The 24072-nt window shown below is 34.4% G+C and overlaps 3 pseudogenes; 2 read left to right on the forward strand and 1 right to left on the reverse strand.

The window, feature by feature from the left end:
• Positions 1–11908: 11908 nt before the first annotated feature.
• On the forward strand, positions 11909–14411 carry LOC143898069 (cytochrome P450 9e2 pseudogene; annotated as a pseudogene).
• Positions 14412–16245: 1834 nt separating this feature from the next.
• On the forward strand, positions 16246–18962 carry LOC143898183 (cytochrome P450 9e2 pseudogene; annotated as a pseudogene).
• Positions 18963–20190: 1228 nt separating this feature from the next.
• On the reverse strand, positions 20191–23259 carry LOC143898184 (cytochrome P450 9e2 pseudogene; annotated as a pseudogene).
• Between the last annotated feature and the right edge of the window lie 813 nt (positions 23260–24072).

Genomic DNA, 24072 nt, shown 5'->3' on the forward strand with positions numbered 1-24072 from the left:
TTCGAATATTTTCCAGTCGATCACAAAAACGTTTAACTTGGAATCGGAAAAAATTATTGGAAAATAAATGACCTCCCGCGCGCGCACAATATTTATTAAGCGAAGAGTGCCATGGAGCTTGCAAAAGAATCTGTAGATACAAAAGAGAGATGCGGTGAAACCAAGTACTCCGTATATAGAGTCGCGAGGCAATAGTTTTCAGCTACCAGTAGTCATTTGTAACTCGAAGCTGGCGAGAGGTCGGGTTTATCACCGCCATAAAGATCTCGACTTCTCCGGTATTTCGTGGCCTATACTAAGCGAGTAGTTAGCGAAGTGCGAAGCGGCGACCACTCGTCGTCGTCGCGATTTATGCAAATTAGTAGTCGGCGTAGCTTCTTTCGTCAGGAGACAAAATCTTGCGTCTTCTACTCTTTTTCCAAGGATATCCCTGCTCTCTCGTTTTCTTTATACAATTTTATTACACGTAAAAAAATAAATTTTAATATTTATCTATTTGCTTATTAATTAAAGCGATTTTTGCGTTCTCATTAAAATTAAAATTCTTATTTATTTGATAACTCTATCATAAATCGTATCGGAACGATCAAAGATGTTCCGACAAATTTTTTATTTTGACATATATGACATTTATATTGTAAGAGCTTTTCACACTTAACTCAGATCACATCCGTTTATCATATCTCTTTATGAATAATTATTATTTATTCTTTATGACAAAAGTACTTTGATGAAATTGATATTTTTGTATCCTTTTTGTATATGTAAATATTGATATTTTTGTTATCTGTGTTCGTTGATGTTTTGCATAAATTATTTATAACGCACGTTATTCATACGTCAACGTATATGTATATACATTATACATATACTAATTGTAAGTATCTTGTTATTAAAACTCACTATTGAGATAGATTATTAAAATAAAAAAGTTATGAATTATTATATATAGAAAATTATTCATTCTTACCGTAAATTATGCACTATTAATTTTTTCGTATTGAGTAATTATATCACGCATTATCTTATTTTATATCAATATAATTGAAAATATAAAACTCAACGTAACAATGATTCAACGCTTTATTTCATTTGAGTTATGTTGTAACGAGCGCACGGTTAATCGTCGATAATATAGAACCGACCTGCTTTTAGCAAAATTTGATTACAAGTTTAACTGCCACTATAAAGGCGTTACTCTTCTGAAAGCTGCTATATAAAATATAAGCATTATTAGCAAAAGTGATACAACGATTTCTCTGTCCGCGCAACTTATTTAAGTGAATTATTTTGCGCGTAAATAGTAGATATTGTTTAATATACTAATGCAAAGATATAAAAACTGAAAAATTGGTGAAAGTAATATTTCTTGGTTCATTTTCTTTAATTCAAAAGAGAAAGATTTTAATATTTATGTCGATTTGTTTAATAGTAAAAACATATTAGCTGCATATTCAAACTGTGTCCTTTTCGATCAATATGCAGTGCGATAAAGCTTTATTCGGCGAACTGGTAAATTCATGATACGGCGTATGTGCATTAATGCGATGAATACAAACACCGAAGTCATCAATCTACTATATTACGAGGAAGTACACGGATCTAAAGGCCATACTTCACTTTGCGTCCCTGTATTAGCTTGATGAGTATCGTGGATGTTCCTGTCTAGCTGTCTGGTCAATAATTCTTCCTCTTGGCAAGACATTCATTGCAACCTCGTTAAGTGATAAAACCGACGCGATACGGGCCGTATGCAATAAATTATCTTTTCTAAAATAAAATTATATGCGTTTGTGTGTACGTATATCATTTCTTACAATAAGAAGTATATTGCACTTCTATACGCTTTTACTTACCTAGGCTGCGTTCCAAAACCACCGCGCTCTTAGCGCAAAGAGCGTGCTCTGTCCTTATTCAACTTTCCGTAAGTAACAAAGATTGAACGACGCTCGAGCGTTAAGAGCATGGTTCTGGAACGCAGCCCTAATATATTTTTAATACTATTTGTTGACTTTTTTTATACCATCCTGATTTTTTGCATGGCGTCATTCAATTTACAATTCTCTCTTCCTCTCTTTCTCTCTCTCTCTCTCTCTCTCTCTCTCTCTCTCGAATTAGAAAGTAATCATCCCTTTCGTGCGTGAATCTCCACACGAGCGTTAATAACTCCATGATTACCTAGAGTTGTAATTGCGATATCTACTGAGTAGTCCACTATGCGGCTTAGCTACGATGCTTGATTATGTTAATAACTTCATTTAAAGGATAGTACAAGTTCGACCAATTTCGAAGCCATCTTGAAAATTTTATTCTCGACAGAAATACGTCGAAGCAGCTTATTAACAAAGTTAAATTGAGCAAAGTTTCTGGCTCTGATTACCCGCTTGCGCAGGCTAGTTCAGTTTTCAGCAGCGGTGCGAGTTTACTTCGCTGGGCAGTGAAGCCTGTAAAGCAGTTTCCCATTATCTTATGAAGATTTATTTGTACATATTTGCTGTACATCATCCCATTGAACGTTATGTAATTGATATACCGTCTATTCAGCTATCGCCATTATACAGAGAAATTTGAATTAATATTTTGTTTTATCACACTTAATATTCACTGCTTCATTAACGTTCGTTTCATTGTTACGATAGGATATCTTTGATCAATTTTATTTGATCACGATATTGATATTCCGTTCTTTTAGACGATCTTTTATAATCAATCACCCCTTCAATTCTTATCATCGATACTTTATCAAAAGAGTACATCGATATAATATGAAAAATCATCTGGTCAAAATTTTTGCAGTATCATCACTCCAGTAATCACTGCGCAAAAAGTTTTATATACATATACATATACATATAGATATATATGAGCATGTGTGAGAGAAGCGACATCACGTTATCTCAATGTGCATATATCATTTTTCGAGGATGATAGAACGAAGACGACGCACGGCTACGTTTGACCTTCGCAAAGTTTGCCATCTCTTCCACTTGTGCAACCTGTTGCCTCGCTGGCAAAAGACGGCTTTCAAACGTACCACGATGAAAACTGAATAGAATGCGACATGCGACATGCGACACTCGTGCTTCTACTTTACGGATATGATCATTTCACGCGCGAATCTTTAACGCCAAAACGAAGTTGCACAGCGGTTTGCTACTGTCATGTTAAACGCCTACATTTTGTAGTTATAAAAAATATGTAGAAAATTTTTAAAAATTATATTCATGTTTATGATTACATAAACAGCAATTTTTCATAATCAATAAAGGGATTACTACATGAGAACAACAGACGCATATTATCGAGCATCCGTTATCGATTCGAGGAAATCACTGTACTGATACGCTTATCACTTGTGCTGCGAACCGATTTCTCAATACATCTCGTTTGATAAAGTGCTTCAATGTGCAAGCATTTTTAAAATAAGCTCCGCACGATACATGTGTGCAACTGGCACATAAAAAAGAATTATGAGGTAAGAGCAGGTGACAAAGTCGAGTGTAAGCTATTTTTGACAGTGAGACCATTTTTCAAGACTGTATCAGGTACTAGAGAAAAATATGCGAATACTAATACAGAATTGATATATGAAATAATCTTATAAATAATCTGGTAAAATAATATTTTCGTTTAGTTTGCTATAATTTTAATTCTAATATGTACGCAGAAAAAATTCCGATATACATATATAATTTTTTTTTATTCAACTTTTACTTATATCAATATTCTGTCTCATAACTAATGTTATACTTTTGATAAATATTATTGTTTCATCGCTAAGTATCATATTTTCATCGTTACTTATTCCAAAGAATTTTGCTTTATATATCCAAAAAATCTGATTTTTAACATTTGTCAATGTACTATATTAAATTTTTTCACGAAAGAAAAAATGGCCAAGAATAGGAGCATAAATAATTTGAAGAGTCATCCGTACAATTTCCATTCTCGTCCAAAGCTTTTTGTCCTTTTCGGGAATAATTTATAAGGAAAAATAGGGAACATAGACGAGCATAAAGAAAAATAACAAAGAGGGACACAGGTGAGAGACTAAGTCAGACGGTATTTTGACAATGCGATCATTTTTCAAGGATGGAAGTAGAATGGTACAGTCAGTCATCTTGCGCTATCTCGACGTACAGTGTGCATGCCATGAGCTTTCGAATGTCTGCCATTTCTCACGAGATAATACGGATTGTGAGCCGTACAAACATGTACATAACAATATCTTTGTTTTGAATATTTATACTGGTCTTGGAAGATAAAGGTGATTATGCATCTGAGACATCGTCTTGTTACATGATGAGAGAGAGATATGAAATAGTAGGAAATATATAAACTACGAAAAGGCCGTACCAAAAAATTAAGCTAAATCATTATTTTAGTTTAATCATTATTTTAAATGCGTCGAACATTGTTGTCGTCTTTTCGCAAAAGAATCGAGTGTGGAATTTTTTGTATTGATCTGTCGCGAGCGTACTTTGCAGTACTTTGCAGTACCTTGCTGTAAAAAGAGGTAAAAAACATTTATATTCTATTATTTCTCGGAACTGTGTTGTGTGGAGAATTATATCGCGAGGCAATCAAAGAGAACGTGTGCATAGTTAATATGCTCTCCTCTATACATCTGTAGCATTCGATGGTCGCTCTCTAGAAAGCTGATGCACGCTAATCAGAAAATGTTTTTTACTCCTGCGATGTGCGTATCATGTGCATGCACACACAGTGCATTTCTCTCTATCGCGCGATGTGCGTATATACATGTACTTGTGCGTGTGTATGATCCCGCGCGCACATACTCTGCCTGCTATTAACAATGTAAATGACTTCAGACAGCAGTGCCAGGGAATAATGCATAAGCACGGTTGCGTAAACAAAATACAGAAAAATTGCTCAATTTCGCGACTGAGAATTGCTTACCTTCCGGAGCCGCGAAGAGGTAGTCGTTCTTTAATAATGTACATTTAACCCAACATCAGACAGTATACATTGCCGAAAGCTAAACAATGCGTCAAAGCTAACTAATAAATCGGAATAAATGATAATTTTGTTATTGCACCAGCATTCGTTTGCAGCCCGCTTGCTGCACACATTCATATCTGACATCAACTGCACACTCCGTTTACACATCGTTATTCAACGATGGGTCATTATGCCGATTCTATTATAATCTATTCGAATAATTAACGTTTTCGATATTAATCCTAATGCTATAGTACAATTGTTTTGCAGTACGATTCAGATAGATATGATCGGAATCGTTTTTATGATACCATCTACGCTTTCTAATTTACAATCGGTATATGATTAATGATGTGTATGGATATAATTAATAATAATCAAATTGGAATTCAACAAAGGAATATATAAATAACTCAAAGGATATACGAGATCAATTTTATTTATTTAAAATTAAGTACTGTGTGTGTGTGTGTGTGTGTGTGTGTGTGTGTGTGTGCGCTTAAATTGATACGCGTAAAATGTGACATTATGTTAATGAATATGCATCATTATTATAGAAATAATTTCGATAAGTCAAATCAGTCATATGCGTTCTTTTGACAATTTTAAATTTCCTGGGGCTAAGAACAAAATGCATATAATATTTATATAAAAGTAGAAATATAAGAAACCTTTCGTGCAAGGAATAATCGCACAAGATCGATCAATCGTTCGCGAAAGGAAAGATGAGGAACTCTCATCAGTCGCACGTTGATATTCGGCGATGGAGTTTCGGTCTCGTTTCGCGTCCCATTGCTCGAGAGAAGCACGTGTATGTGCACACGACGTCGTGTCGTTCGCTTCGGAAGCTGGACAGGGAGCTGTGATCGATCGGGTCATCAAACATCTTGCCATATTGTTGGCTGAATCCCTAGTGGCGGAGGGTAAAGGCGAGAGGCCCACTATTTTTATTACGCGGTTTAACCTGACGGCGATTGCATCGACCGGAGACTGATGATGTTTTCATATATATAGTCGCAGCGAAAGACCGAACAAAAAAAAACCCATGAAAGCGAGATTATTTCGGAGTATCATTCCACAACCCTATTTGATCCCTGATTCGTCCGCGTCCGAAAAGGCTAACTTTTTGAAAATAAAAGTAGCAATAACAAGAATTGTATTTTGTGTCTGCAATGCGTGTTATGTATTACGTATGCACATTAATGAGAGAGGAAAATGGCGTTTTTCTATTTATACAATATTAAAATTTAAATTATCACATTTATATCAACTCTCTCTCTCTCTCTCTCTCTCTCTCTCTCTCTCTTTTACTAGTTTTGTATGATTTGAACCCAAGGGAGCTCGATTCGAGAAGAATCGATTTAAAAAACTGTTGATTTGTATTACACCGGACTATAAAATATTAATGAAAATATAGAAGTTTAAGAAACAAGATACGCACATATATTGCCCATCTAATGATATTTACATAGTCAAGATAACAATATATAGGTATGTACACCGAGATAGCAATGTTATCTCGGTATCAACAAAACAAAATAGCAATGAAATATTTCGCTATTAGAAGGACATATTTGCACTCGCAAAGTCATTATAAGGAGAAGCGTGTGAGTCACAACTGATTACGCGTATCTTAGCAATATAGCAACACGCAACAAAGAACAATAAATAATGGACCGGCTGTCTATCCAAATACGTTGCAGAGAATATCGCACGCGGGTTATCTCACGCGAGGAGCCGCGACATAAGTATGCATGAAGTTAGCTAGGGGTCGTCTGAAATATTAAGCAGCTAGACTCTTCATGCTGAGGTCTGAAAACTGTTTACCCTGGAGAGCACGATAGAGAGAGGGTCGGAGCCGTCGTTAAAACCACGGCCGACTACCTACTCCGTTTGATAAATAATGCGGTCTGCATTTTACGCGCGAAAACTTTCGGATATCGAGCCGTGCGACGCCGCGGCCGCGATAGCGAAACGCGGAATCCGCTGAAAGCTGCGTGCGTGTTAAAATCGCGTCGCGTCGCATCGATTAGAAGCAATCTTGGAAACGTGCAACTTGCAGGCAAGATTTGTACGAAGGTTTCGCATTTTAGAATCTCATGAATATGTTGGATGTGTGTCCATATCACTGCTGGATCACTGATGGATGTACTTATCTCTCTCTCTCTCTCTCTCTCTCTCTCTCTCTCTCTCTCTGTCGCATAATACTATATAAATATTATAAATACTATATCGATGATACATGATCTACCTGTGCGGTATTTAGCCGTTTCTCTAGCCATTGTCTAAAATCTAAATGTTATAACAATTGCCGCTGGCGGCTAAAGTTCTAGCGACTCGAGGCGACGCGACGATGGAAAGTACGCTGGCGTTTTCCGTCGATCGCAGTTTCCGCGGCGTGCGCACAGCGAAGATTGCGAAGTTTCACCGAGGATTCCTTACAAAGCCTGACTTATTTAGCCCCAGGCCCGCGATGGGCGCTACCTCTCTATATCTCCCTCTCTCGTTCGCCGCCCCTTTGACTCGGTTTGCACCGTTGGCGGAGTACGCCAGTACTCTGAGAGGGTGAGGGGGGGCGGGAAAGAGAAGGCGAACAGGCGGAAGAGGAAGGTTGCAGGAGCGAGCTTGAAAGGACGAAACGCTCTTTTGTCGGTGCCCTCTACACCGCAGAACTTTATTAATTGCGCGTTTTGTTATGCAGATTCCTGCAGAGCCAGTCTCAGTCTTCCAACTCCCGGCTCTCTGCCCGGAGCAACCTTGTCTGCCGGCCCGCGCGACCCCATTAACTCTCCGTTGGATCGCGAGAGTCCAGACCTTACCTTTAAAAGATTACCTTCGAATTCATTGCCTTCAATTGGGAAAACTTTGCGCATTCTGCAACGATCTTTCTCACTATCATCGTCCCCGTTCCGTATTCCTCGTTCCTCGGATATCCAAATCGCGTTATGCATTTGATAAATTGTAGATAATGAATCGGTTTGTATGTGTGTGTTTGTGTGTGTGTGTGGCATCGTTATGAAGCGGTATATACTATCTTATAAAATGCTTATAATGTCGGTAACTTATGTGACGTTTATTGACGAGTCAGGAAGTCAAGAGATAAGTTATCCACGAATAATTTTTTTATATGGAAATGTGATCAACGTAATTACGTTGCAAAAATATAATCAAATTATAAAGACAAATTGTAACAATGCTTTTCACAAATTGCAGACTTTCTATTGGAAAATTCGACTGATTTCAAAATTTTATCAAAATGTTTGATATGCGAAATGTTAAAATTTGATCATTGCATGCACGTCGAAACATAAACTCAACAGTGTTTCGACAGCACATCTACGTGTAACTATTATACTAACAATAAGAAGAATTAACAAACCGGATAATATACACATTACACACGTGAATATTTGGGCACTTGGTGTCAAGAGCTGAAAATTATCGATTTAAGACGGTTATTACTGTTCATGTATACATATAACTGATTTTCTCTCTCACACATACATTTCTCTCTCGTCGAGCCATTCCCGTTATCAGTTATTACATATCAAGGATAATCTGTAATTTTCAACACAAATTGCATACGATAAAACATGTACTCGGAATCATTGACTTCCGAATGCTTTGTTCTCAAATTGATTGCACCGTGATCGCGGCAAACAACTCCCTCGGACTCACCGATAATTAGCCCATTAGGAAATTAAAAGTCCAACTGCTGGAAAGGCGAAGTGATGTCTATTTCGCCCGAAGCACGTTCTGTTACGACGCTAGTTATTACTCCTGTCTGAGGCAAAACGAAATATTCCTCCGGGAAATACGGCATAAGAACCACTTAAGAGCATCGGCCTCCCGTTCACTTTCCTCTCTCGGTTTAGTCTTTCATTCATTCGAGTCATAATAATCGTGACGCATCAAATATCGGTTGCTGCGGCTGGTACAAGTTTTTTCCAAAGTCTCTACTATGTCTATATCACGCAAGAAAACTGGACGAAACCATTGACACCAGCGAAACTGGTACGATCAACGACACAACGATGCACAAAACATGGAATATATAGCAAGCAAGAAATTATATAAGCTGTTAAAGCTGTTAGAATGATAGGGATATGAATTAATGAAAATAACTGCAACATACGTTAATTTTTGTGCCTAATAATTTTACCATCATATAAATGTACACATATATATATATACAATATATATATATATATATATATATATATATATATCTATATATATATATGTAGGGTCCAGAGGTTGTTCCGGGACTGTTTACGTTTTTGAAATGTACAGTCTTGGAATATAACGCATATATACTGTAATCAGATTCAAAAAACTGTCCCAAAAAATGCCGTAGGACATCAATTTTTTCCAGGACAGTCCTGGAAACTGCCAATGTCCCGGAATATACCGATATCAAAAATAAAAGTCCCGGAAACATACTTCCAGACTACATATATATATATATATATATATATTACATGTATATGTAATCTATCCTATATATAGGATATATAGGATAATACATATATAGAGAGAAAAAAGAAATAACATTATATATATATAATGTTATTTCTTTTTTCTTTATGGAGTGTTTATGAAGAAAGAAATGACATAGAATAAAGGGCGGAGAAAAAGACAAGAATGTTGGGAGAAAAAATTCGAAAACCATCGCGCGAACCGAAAAGATTCGACGATAACTCTGATAATATCGAATATCCCGAAAGTTTCGTTTCTCTCTTTCTTCGTTCTTCCGGGGTGAGCGAGAATGTTTCACGTGCCTGTTGCATTGCAGAAGCTCGCGCGGTGCGGCGAGGCGTCTCGCGCGCGCGCTTGTATATTAAATGGTGTTCACGGTTCACCAGTCAAATTGAATCCCGGGCTATTGGCAGATTCTCAATAAGCCTCAACAATGGACTCTGTTACACGAGCCCCACGTTCTCCGGTTCGCTCTTTCTGTTCTCTTCGTCTCGTCGTACTTTCGTTCGGCACGTTTTCGCATTTTTCCCCCAGGAACGTATCCATCGTGCTTCGCGTTGCTGAGGTTTCGTTTCTACAGTTTGATATCCCTAAAAGTGTTCACCGACAAAGCACTCGAGGTGAAAATTTTTTATTTCCGAGACATTTAAGTATATTCTTTGTAATATTGGATTCAAAATTCTTGGTCCCTAACGATAATCATGTTGGATAAAAATATCAGAAGCGAAAAATTATATCAAGCTTTCTCTTGTACGTTAATTTGCACTTATAATATACATTAAAATAAATTAATCTTTTTACGTTCCACTACTTGCATTCAATAATATAATAATATAAATTGGTAAAACACATTTTTTTTAATCGTTTTGTATATATATTAGTAAACAAATGTATAATTCAATTTGCATGTGTTTCACATTTCGAATAGAAACAGACTGTGGCTATGACAATCTGTTAAGATGTAGAGCTATCTATTAATCTATGAATTAAAAAGAAGCTTTATTTTTAGTAATTTAATTATTTCGTTAATCTAATTATTTAATATTGTATTATTTAGTGTTATTTAGTGTTGCAAAATTCTAGCAAAATAACGAAAAAAATTCGAGGACTATCTCGATTGAAGTAAACTTTTAGCTACGTTACTGTTTCTCTCTCTCTCTCTCTCTCTCTCTCTCTCTCTCTCTCTCTGCCGGTTTTCTTCGATTTTCAATCACGAATCGTATATATGCATTATCTGAACCTTTTAAATCAGAAAAGAAATTATATAGATGTGACACAACATATTATAACATATATAATAAATATTCGTCAGAGCTATCGCTAAGCTATATACAGTAAATACAAATAAAAGAGTATACTTTTTGAGATCTATTCGTCGTAAATTACAATAATGTCGAAACTTGATCATTTTTAGCGAATTTTGACTTTTCTTTCGGATTAATTTTGTTAATGTATACAAGAAGTATTACGATATGAGAATAATATGAATACATTTGGATTAAGATAATGCGGATGAAAGCAATATAAAAGAACAAAAGGGGAAAAATCAAGCTGTCGTACATTTCAGAGATTTTTTACGTGCAGTCGACATTTCGTTTCCCGATACACGCGAAGAGCGGATGGCGCGTGCATTGTCTGGACGGGGTTAAGAGGGTTAGACCGAGTTAGGGGATGTCATGGGAGGGGTTGAGGAGGTAGGAGGGTATCGGTGTAATGAAGAGCGACAGTGGCGCCCCTAGCCATCGCTAATTTGCCGCTAAGTGCCTGGCTTTGTTTCCGTACGGTGATCCCATCGTTCGCAATATCCTGGATCCAAGGTGATGTTCTACGGTGTTTAAGAGAGAAAGCCAAATAACCTGCGGTATTACCCGGCAATCTAGTATAGATCGGACTTGGGAAAAGGGATGACACCGACGAAGCAAATACATTCGAGAAAAAGACTAAAAAGCGGCTAGATATACTTTTAATGTTAGATTATCGAATCAAAAAGAAAAGTCACTTAAAATCAGTCTTATGATCAGTCTAGACGCTTCAGTCAGACATTTAATGAAAAAATAGACATGTAATTTCGGAAAAAAAGAGTTTATACGTAATTTTATGTTACGCAACACAATTTCTTATATTTATTATGTTTTATATAGTTTTCTGCTATGTTATATTTGCACGGGTAAAACGATTTTTAATGATAATACTGAACGAAAGAACGAAAGAATTTCTATGCTCATTATGTTATTTTCTCTTGTAATTATTTTCTGACTCGCCAAGTCATTGTTATTATAGCGATTAGTCATACAAAGAAAAACGTACATTGCTATATATGGTACGATTAGAAATTAAGTTACGCCCGTTCAATACTCGTTCTCAGTGTTCCTACTTTCGTTTTGTACCAGCAACGAAGGTTTAATCATCTTACGTAATCTTACGTAAAGTGATAAAATCGCGCACTGATTATATAAGGAAGTAGTCGTTCACAACCGAAACAGTCATTGCATGTGCTTGCGATCTAGCAACATCGGAGCAGACAGTAGAACGATTAACGTGTTCCATTGAAACGTCTCGCCGCGCCGCGCCCGCGCCGCCGCCGCGCCGCGCCGTCACGATGGACACTTGGATACTGTTGTCTCTCTTAGCTGGCGTCATCGCTGTTTATTATTATTTCTTTAAAAACTTAAATTTTTTCGAAAAATATGGAATTATACATATACCACCATTGCCTATTGTGGGTAATATGGCACCAGCTTTTCTTCACCAGTTGTCGTTGGCCGAACTTGTTCAAAAAATCTACCATCTAAATCAAGACGCCAAATATGTTGGTTTTTTTGACGGTATGACTCCAGTTGTGATGATTCGTGATCCGGAGCTTATCAAAGCCATCGGCGTTAAGAACTTTGAGATATTTCCCGATCGTCGCGGTTTCGGGATCATCGACGAAGTTATCGATCCTTTGTTTGGCAAGAATCTATTTTCTCTTCGCGGCGAAAGGTGGCGAGTTATGAGGACTCTACTAAGCCCCGCTTTTACTTCCAGTAAAATGAAAGCCATGTTTAAATTGATGTCCGAGTGCGCCGCCAATTTTACTGACTTTCTTTCCAAGTTACCTGCGGACCAAAATGTTATGGAAATGAAGAACTGTTTTACCAGATACACGAATGACGTAATCGCAACTTGCGCTTTCGGTGTCAGGGTCGATTCTATGAAGAATCCTAACAACGAGTTCTACGTTTACGGAAAGGAAGCTACGACTTTCAATACTCTGCGCAACATAAAATTCTACTTTATTAGAAGTATGCCAGGTGTCATCAAAATGTTGGGTATTAAACTTACTAGCGATCACGTAAGTCAATTTTTCAAAGATCTCGTAAGGAGCACAATACATACCAGAGATACGAAAAATATCGTACGACCAGACATGCTGCAACTGATGATGGAGACTAGAGGAAAAAAGGGACCCGGAAAGGAATTGACGATCGAGGATATGACCGCGCAGGCATTCGTCTTCTTCTTTGGCGGTTTCGACTCTGTCTCCACCTTGATGTGCTTCGCCGCTCATGAAATCGCCGTGAATCCAGATGTTCAAGCAAGGCTGCGAAATGAGGTAGACGAGGTTCTAAAGACAACCAGCGGAGAATTAACCTATGACACGCTGAATGGAATGCAGTATCTAGACGCCGTGATCAACGAGGCTCTTAGATTGTGGCCTGTGGCTACTTTTGTGGATAGGATATGTGTGGAAGATTTCGAGTTACCGCCAGCGCTGCCCGGAGACAAGCCTTTTCTTTTAAAGAAAGGGATGAACGTTTGGTTTCCTGCTTACGGTCTGCATCGAGATCCAAAGTATTTCGAGAAACCGGACGAATTTTATCCCGAACGCTTCCTGAGCGTTGAAAATAAGAAAGATATAAATTCAGCCGCGTATATTCCATTTGGAATTGGTCCAAAAATGTGTATAGGTAATAGGTTTGCGTTATTGGAGACTAAGGTCATGCTATTCCATTTGTTAGCTCGTTGCAAATTGAAAATGTGCACGAAAACTACGCATCCGTTGCGATTGAGCAAGACAACTTTTAGCATGCTAGCAGATGGAGGATTCTGGCTGAAGATCGAAGCGAGAGACAATCTTAGTGTATCCTCTAACGTTTTTAATGGTGGCGCGACTTGTGGACATATTTAAATTTACAAGATTACTATTATTACGAATAAAATTTGCATTTATAAATCTGGCGCAATATCATTTAACTGAAAGAAATAACATTTGGACTGATTCGGATACGCACGCGTAAATAGTTTTATTTTAAATAAGGTTTTCGTTGTAATATTCAAATTATTTGCAAAGCAATAATGTTTCCATTTGCCCATAATTTTATCTCTTCTTTCATTAACGTTTCATGGAAATTGAATATGACAGTCATTCTTAAACTGTTTATTTATCATTTATATTGTTTAGCATATATTGTTTAGTATATGTGGATGAATAATTTCATTGTACTATTATTATAAATTTCTATATTAGAACAAAATGTAAATTTAAATTATCTTAAATATAATTAAAAAGAATGAACTATTGCGATAGAAATTCCAAAGAAAGCGAAAGATTTTTTATGTAATAAATTATTAGAATATGAAAGAATATTACTGGAATGTTACATAATATAGAAAATAATATAGAAAAAAATTGCATAGAAATAGTGTTGAATATATGTGTATATATACCATAAATATAATAATCCAAGAAATAGAGCATGTTATATTCTTTAGTCAAACAAAAAATGATTAGTATTAACAATAATTATACTTTAAATCAATATGTTAAGCGAGATATGTTTAAATATTGTAAAATATACGTGTATAATAGTATAATAGTATAAAAAATATTACACGAATTATTACATATAGCAGTATCTTAAGTTTTTTATATATATTAGAAGATACATAAGAACGATTTATCAAGATGATCATTAAAGCGAAAAAATAATATAAAGGATTATTAATTAAAATTTCAAAATACTACCAAAATATACGAAGCAAAACATTTTTTTATTTTTCCCTTACCTGTCGTTCGTCATAAATCCAAAATCATTAAATAAAATTATCGTAAAAAATACGTTTTTAATATTCTTGAAAATTTTTAAGTTTTATAAAATAACAAAAATTTGTTGCATGTTTAATTATATCTCGAAATAATTACATTTATTTAAAAAAATGTTTAGCGTAGTTGCTCAATATATACAATCATATATATTCAATCATACATAAGTTGCAATACCTTTTTCTTCATAAATTTCGAAATATGCAAAAATTGTAAGATTGTCCTTAAAAGCACTTTGACATTATAACCTTGCTGTAACCTTGTTTTCGACTTAAATCATTGAGAGCAATGCTTATCAAGCGGTCGAGTTAATTGAATGATTGTCAGAATGATATATTCTTATCTGTATAATGTGAGGGAATGGAAGTCAAGGTCAAGATAAGAATAGAAAAGTGGACATCATAAATTTGTACATAAATTCAAGATTATGATGAAAGTATGTCAGTAAATCAGCAAAGACTACTAATGATAATGGATATGTTTGTTACTAGCATATATCATAATTTAGAATATCATTAACAACATCAATCAATTTTATAGTTCGATTTTCTAATAATTTTGAAATTTTAATAGTGTATCATAATAACTTATATAATCTGACGCTGAATAATATATTCTAATAAATTTAAAAATTTTAAGATTTATATAAAATAAGAAAAAATTGTATTTGTATTTTTTGCTAATAAATGTTGCTAATAATTTTGATACATCAATTTCAGTCATCTTTTAATTCGAATTTTGAGTACCACATTATATGATAGCTTTAACAATATTTAGTACTCTCTATAAGTTTTTATTTCTTTTATAATATACAAGCAGTATAACAATGAGAAAGTTAAAAATGAAAATTGATAATTAATAATTGATAATTTGTACATTTTACTTTTATAAATCTTCTAAACTCTTTACTAAAAAAAAATTGATTTTTAAATGTACCAAAGAATCTATCCTTAAGACAAGGCGATGATTGTCGTAACATAACAATTTTTTTTTATAAAAACAGTTACTAGGTAATTTTGTCATATACTGGTAAAGAATACTGATGTAGTCGACGAATAAGTATTTCTATTGATAATGAATAATAATTTTTTAGATATCAAATCAAAACCTAAGTTTTATCAAATCTATAAATGACATGCTGCACAAACTTGTTGCGTAAATGAGATCCTTACCGATGATATTCATTTTGTACCAAGAAGCAATGATAAAAAAATAGATATAACAAACAAACAAACATAACGATTATTCTCCAGATTCAAATAAAATACTTTCAGTGACATTGGTGCGTTATATAATAATTAATTCATAAAATAACCCAAAGCGATACATATTTTTATACATGATTTATTTTTTATTTTATTCGATTTTATATGCAAATTGCTTATTGAACACAATTATGTAAGCTCCTTTATTTTTTCTCTACGGATTATACAACAAAGCAGTTTAATTTCACATATATCTGCGTATCTTGTGTACATATATGCAAACATCTAACATACATAACAAATAGCTACATATTTAGATATTATTACATTAACATTGTATGTTATATAAGTATAAATTATATAATTAAAAGAATTATTTAAGATTTATCAATTTATACCGTGTAAAGTGTAAAGTATCAATGATTAATCATGATTAATCAGGCTTACATAATGTCAGCCTGAAAACTTTTGCATCAGAAAGATTGCTGGTATATTATGAGATAGGGAACTGCTGTACGAGCAGTTGTCTGCAACGACTCGTGTCGGCAGTATCGCTGTGTCACATTATACAAAGCGTTTGCGAAGAAATCGTTGCGAGAAATTTTCAAATAACATTTCCCATGGAATATTGGTCGATATTGTTATCGATAGTGATCGGTGCGGTCAGCATTTATTATCTTTTTAAAAATTTCAATCTCTTTAAAAGACATGGTGTTATACACGTACCGCCTGTTCCAAATTTCGGAATCATGACATCGGTTATATGTCGCCGAACATCGTTCACCGATTTCATCTTAAAGTTATACAATTTCAATCCAAACGCAAAGTATTTTGGATTCTATGCCACGACAAATCCAATCTTCGTGCTTCGCGATCCGGAACTCATTAAGACTATTCTTATTAAGAATTTCGAAGCATTTCCAGATCGTCGTGGTTTCTCCGATTTGAATGATCCTTTACTTGGTAAAAATTTGTTTTCTCTTCGCGGAGAAAAATGGCGGAACGTGAGAACTCTGTTGAGTCCCTCTTTTACGTCTAGCAAGATGAAAATAATGTTCGCGTTGATGTCGGAATGTGCTGTAGATTTTGCTAAATTTCTATCGACATTGCCAGCAGACAAAAACGATATAAACACGAAAGATGCCTTTTCTAAATATACGAATGATGTCATCGCCACATGTGCTTTCGGAATCAAGATCGACTCTATGAAAGATCCAACGAACAAGTTCTATGTTTACGGCAAGGAAGCAACTAGCTTTTTAGGGAGCCGCGCCATAAAGTTTTTTTTTATGAGAACTTTTCCGAGTCTCGGACGATTTCTCAATGTAAAGCTTATAAACGATTACGTGTCGAACTTTTTCAAGAACATTATAAAGACTACAATCGCTACTCGTGATGCAGAGCACATTACACGCCCGGATATGTTACAATTAATGATGGATATCAGAGGCAAAGAAGGTCGTAGAGAACTAGACATCGACGACATGACTGCGCAAGCGTTCATCTTTTTCTTCGGTGGCTTCGATACCAGCTCAACCGCAATGTCCTTCGCAGCTCACGAAATCGCAGCTAACCCAGAAATTCAGGCCAAATTACAGCGAGAGATCGACAACGTTTTGGTGGAGTCGAAAGGAGAAGTGTCTTACGAAGCCATTAACCGACTCGAATATTTAGATGCGGTGATAAACGAAGCTCTCAGATTATATCCACCACTCGGATTCTTAGAAAGAGTATGCGACAAAAATTATGAATTACCACCCGCATTGCCGAACGAGAAATCTTTCATCATGAAGAAGGGTATGGTTTTTTGGATTCCGGTTTTCGCAATCCATCGTGATAAAAAGTACTACGATAATCCGGAGAAATTTTCTCCAGAGAGATTTTTTGACAACAAGATGTACCATAATTCTTCGTGTTACATGCCATTTGGGTTAGGACCAAGAATGTGCATAGCTAACAGATTTGCCATGCTGGAAATCAAAGTCTTGTTGTTTCATTTGTTAGCGCGATGCGAACTGAAACCTTCCGCGAAAACTCCATCCCCAATAAAATTCCAGAAAAGTCTGGTAATGATGCCGGAGAATGGGTTCTGGTTAAATATTCAGCGTAGAAAACATATGCATCCTGCGCTGGAGTCTACAGTAGTGAATGGCTAAGTCTTATCGTTAGAAAACATTTCGAATAATAATAACGAAAAAGTATCTTGTAATAAAAATTGATTTGTAATAGAAATTACTATAAATACGTACTTATTACATGGTATTTGTATTATATGCAGTAATAATGAATTCAAAATTATATGTATTGAAATTATTTGTTGCAAATATTAATAATTAGTAGATATTATTGAAATATAATTCAACGAAAGCGTAATCGGGACAGATTGTAGCAATTCCTATTTATATAGAATCGAATCTATAATCTTGTTCTGTATGAACATTTCTTATATATAATTTGTATATAATTCGTTGATTCGTGGAAACAAAAAAAGCAATAAGAATAAATATATGTAGGCTATAGAGATAATTATTATTAAATAATAGTATTAAATTTAAATTGTTATTTAATAATATTAAATAACAATTTATATAAAATACACATATTACGCAATTCTGGATAATTAATAATTTCTCAAATTATAAATTCTTACAAAAATTATACAAAATGAATATCTAATTGTATGTCTATCTAATATTTGCTTTTAATTTTGCAAAGTTATTTATTAATTATCATTATAATTAATTTATGTTTTGTAACTTTATCGCAATCATACATTTTATATGATCATATGAACTCCAATATCACTTTATAGCAGAATATTTTTTATTTAACAAAATAACTTTATTTTATTATATTATATGCGCGTGTATTCAATACATGTTTTATTTAAATTGGCAAAATAATAGGTTGCTATTATTTTATAATGCTGTTATGGATCTAGTATTCTCTTTGATATTTATATAGGAACAAATAAAATATTATGTATTAAAAAATAAGATATAAAATAAAACTAAAACTTAAGAGATAAATTTCTGTACTAATTCAATGATCGATTCAATCGTACAACTTTTTAGTTTTAATATTTAGTAGTTTAGTACAGTGCAAATTTTGTAATTACATGTAAATAGCATAGTGCGAGAAACTCCGAAAAGAATTGTAAGAGTGTTTTTACCACTTACCTTGTTCAATTTCTTCGTAGCGAGACAATACATCGTTTCGAGCCACCCTTATGATCTCCACTTCATCAATTCTTGGCCCTTCTCCAGCATGCGTTCCTTTCCAACGGCAGTAAATGAATTAGATTAGAAGGGGTACTTTTATCGAGTCAGAGAACGTTTCTTTAAACACACATTTCGAAAAGCTGATAATAGTTATTTTTGCCAATATAATTACTCTGCAAACTATCTTATGTATATGTTACATTAAATTTAATGTAACTTATAAAGTATTTTTTTGTCAAAAAGACATTTAAGATCGCTCACTAGATTTATATTTTTTGTAATGAAATCATTATTAATATTAATAGTTTTCTTTCAATTACGTATCTTTTAACGTGTTTAGATTATATATCGTTGTAAAAAATATTGTTCTCTTTACTATTTCTGACTAGTTTAACAGATATAAATATAGAAATTTCTTATTTTTCTTGCCTGTTAGCCTGCTCATTAGAATGCATTAGATAGAATTCGACTAATGATAATTAAGTGGTTCAGTCGGCCACTAATTATATAAATTACAAGGATTTCCCGTAGCAGCGAAGGATAACTGCGTCTAATGATCAAGTGGATCAAATGCAACAAAGTGTCCAGTTTGGGTTCAGTAGCGACGGCGCGGCACGACGCGGTGCGTCACGCAAGCATCTTAATTTGATAGAAACCGATTCGGTTTGTCCGTCGAAGACCACGAGTCGCGATTCCTTTGGCAGACTTGGCAGTGGGCGCCGCGCCGAGAAAGCGCACGCTCTTCCGACCGCTCATTAAAGCGGCATTCACAAGCTCGTATCGTCTCTCTGGAAACGCCCAATCACGTAGCCGAATACATTATACGACTGTTATATCCACCATGCAACTGCATGAGAGAGAACGTGCAACCAATGCAGATTCTCTTTGGTCAATGCGAGAAATCTGTCGCAGACTTGACACGCAGAACCCCGATAATCGGCATTTGTATCAGTACAGCAACAAATCTGAACTGCTTTATGGAAGAGATCTATGATCTATATATTTACAAAAAAATGTTTTTTAACTGTATTCTCTCAACACATTTCTTATTTCTCCATTCTCATTCTCATTTCTATTTTCCTTAAATATTTATAACATCCCTATTACTTTGTTTATGCATACGTAAATCGCAATTTCTAATATTAACTGATATATTTATGTAATTGAAACAATATATAATATATACATATTAATATCAATATTTATAAAAATTATTATTTAATATAGTAAGAAGTTTTACATATCAAAATAAAACACGAAACTGCGAACAATATGCAGCTAAGAAAGACATTTTTTTCTCAAATCAATATTATACATATATTAATCATACAAAAATTATTGTACAAAAAATATTCTTATAAAGATTTATATTTAATCATACCTAATCTAACTTATAATTAAGACCAATTAAACTAAAAAATTTGTTTACACTGACATATCTACGGTAATTAAAGTAATTATTATGTTGAAATTTTTTCGACATTACATTCAGAAACCACTTTCAGTTTCCATAGCCTATTTTAGAAAACTTGAGTGGTATTAAATTATCGCAAAGTCGCAATTTATCTTATAACAGTATTTAAATTAACAAAATTTTCGTCTCATAGAAAGTAAATCTATCATTTATACACGTTCTTTACCTCAAGCCGAAGGACGGATAAAAGTGTCGGAGTTAAAATTAACTTTTTCTCCGCTCACACTGTGAAATCGTTCAGAATCGAACTTTGTGATTCTTTAAAGTACTTAAAGTCATGTTAAAAGTTATCATGTTATAATGTAAATTGATACTAAAATATTTGCTCTTTTTTTAAGTAAAGTTTCGCTTCGAAAGATCGGTCCGGAATTTAAAAATCTTTACATATATTCTGTTCAATACCATTTATACATTCTGAGTTTTATTCATTACAGCATCCAAATATATTCCCATCTCGTTGATCGCTAAGAATGTTTTCTGCTCAAGTCCCTCAATGTTTCATCGATTTAGAAACTAATCTGAAATATCACGATTGACGACAATTTTGTGAAACTTATCAGTGTCGAGTTGCTATTGAAAAACCACCAAGGAAAAGAAGCAAATGCTTGTAGCATTATATTCTCGATAATGAATTATTTTTTGTTCTCTTTCTTATTTCTGTTTTTCATCGTCAGCTACAGTATACACTTTCAATGAAACGATATATTATATATAAAACTTAATAAATATTATCAAGTGTATAAATATGCACATAGTTTTATGCATGCATTTTCCTATTGCAATAATATGTATGACACATGAAAACTTTTTCGCAAGAACAGATTATTCTTTTGTTCGATTTTTCGAACATTTTTCCAAATATATGCATAATCCAATTAAATGGCAGACGTATTATTCAAAGATATACATACTTCGCAATATACATACAAATTAGCAAATTATTGAAATATGCATAATATTTTATAACACTAATTAACACAATATAATAACGTTAACTAATTTTTCTTACTCTAATGTTGGCTAACTAATTCTATAGTATGGTATATGTATATTATAAATATTTATATATAAAATTTTTGTATAAATTTTTAACATATAACGACATATATTTTTTGTTTCTGATTATACTTATGCAATTATTTGTTTTAAAAAGTTTCCTTTTTAATGAACATTACGTTAACTAAAAAATCAGAAGCCAGTTTGATACATTTAATTATAAATTTTAAAGATTTGACAAATAAATTTTTTTTCTTACATCTGGCGTGTTCCAGTAATAACATTAGTTGTAATAGAATGATGCGTATTTTTTCTTGGCGTTACATTTAACCAAAAACCTTCTTCAGGTTTCATAAGAAAGCTATTCTTAGCGATCTTCATCGGTACCGATGTCTTCTCGCAGGTTTTCAAATCGCAACGGGCCAATAGATGAAAAAGTAGAACCTTCGTCTCCAGCAATGCGAATCTATTACCTATGCACATTCTGGGACCAAGACCGAAAGGAAGGTAGGCTCCACAGTTGAGACTGTCTTTCTTCCGCTCACTAAGAAATCGCTCGGGATCAAACTTCTCCGGCTCTTGGAAATATTTAGGATCATGTTGAAGTCCATAAACCGGTACCCATATGCCGCACCCTTTTTTTATAGTGAAGGGTTTTATACCAGGCAATGCTGGTGGTAGCTCCAAGTCTTTTAAGCACAATCTGTCCAACATCGAAGTAGCCGGATACATCCTTAAAGCCTCGTTGATTACAGCATCTAAATATTCCATGCCATTGACCGCTTCGTGAGGTGCTTGTCCATTCGTTTCTTCCAAGATTTGGTCAATCTCCTTTTGAAGTTTTTCTTGTATATCTTGATTTACTGCCATTTCGTGAGCGGCAAAACACATTAACGTTGAAGTACTCTCGAAGCCTCCAAAAAAGAAAAGGAACGCGTGTGCTACTATATCGTCGACAGTCAATTCTGTCTTGCCATCTTTACCTCTACTCTCCATCATCAATTGTAACATGTCTGGACGAACGATACAATTTTCATCTCTAGTTTTTATAGTGGTTTTTATGATATCTCTGAAAAAATTCGCTATTTTTTCAGAAACAATTGTCAACCCAAGTATTCGTGCTAGCCAGGGCCAGGCTTTAAGTATGTAGAACTTGAGAAGAATGGAGTTGAAATTGGTTGCCTCCGTGCCATACGTATAGAAATCGTTTTTTGGATTTCTCATAGAATCTACACTAACGCCAAAAGCGCAAGTAGCGATTACATCGTTTGTATACCTCGTGAAAACGTTTTTCATTTCCATTGTTCTCTTCTCCGACGGCAGTTTCGCCAAATAATTGCTAAAGTCAACACCGCAATGTGACATCAGCTTAAACATACTTTTCATTTTACTGGAAGTGAAAGCCGGGCTCAATATAGATCTTACCTCGCGCCATCTCTCTCCACGAAGGACGGCTAGGTTTTTCCCAAAAAATGGATCTTGATGTTCATCGATGAAAGTAATATGATCCATGAATATGTCAAAATGTTTTAATATCACGGATTTAATAAGTTCAGGATCGCGAAGCATTATGATTGGTTGTCTCATATCATGCATGCCGATGTATTTGGCATCAGGATATAAATCGTACATCGATTTGACAAACTCAGCTAGTGATTGGCGACGGATGATTGTTGGTCCCATATTTCCTATTATAGGAAAAGACTTCACGTGCGGTATTCCATGTTTCTTGAAGTAATTTAAGTCTTTGAAGAGAAAATAATAGAGGCCTAAGGTGCCTGCTATCACCGACAAAACGATTACATATATCATGTTGATAGTCGTGTTTACACCATACAATTGAACTCACGAAGAGACGTAATGCACAATTTACTAGTCTGGTAGATTATTCGAATATTTATGTGATACGTTATTAAAGTGCCCGACGTTACGCGTCGGAGAACGACGGTCAATTGCTATATCCACATGAACTATATTCTCTTTTATATACGGTGTACATGATATCGTGTGGGGGGAAACTATTGTTTATGAATGTGTGTCAGGATCTCGCATACAACGCATATTAATTGACTTTAATAGACTCGAATTGACATATCGTACATTAGTGGGGATAGCCTCGATAAAATATTATATTACAAAATTTAATTAAATGCATAAGTGCATCTGGATTTACCGTTCCTGTTTCGATAATTGTGTCGGTATAGTAATAGAAGGTTTCTTTTTGAAGAGATAATATTATCGAGTTATATTTTTCTTTTTTCTCTAGAAATTTAACGGCCTATATCTTAATCCCAGGGTAGCGTATACACGTTTCAGAAATGTTTTATAAGCGTTTTTCCGAAACGTTTTATAACCGATTTCTAGAAACGTTTTTCATGAGTAAAAATGCTCATTCGAAAAACGTTCGATGGAACGTTTTTTTCCGATAAAATAACGTTTAAAAAACTATTATAGAAACGTTTTGTGTTAATGATAAAGACATTTTAGATAAAGACATTTAAAATTCCTACTTTTCACGTCTTTTGAACGTGTTTATGACGTCTTTGAGAATGTTTTAGAAGCTTTATGCAATAAGTTAAAGTGAAACAAAATATACTTGTCTCACTCTAACTTAATTGCATTACTGATGTGCACCAGTTCAGAAAGGAT

Source organism: Temnothorax americanus, unplaced genomic scaffold, assembly GCF_048541705.1.
Source record: "Temnothorax americanus isolate GAGA-0224 unplaced genomic scaffold, ASM4854170v1 Scaffold22, whole genome shotgun sequence".
Lineage (NCBI taxonomy): Eukaryota > Metazoa > Arthropoda > Insecta > Hymenoptera > Formicidae > Temnothorax > Temnothorax americanus.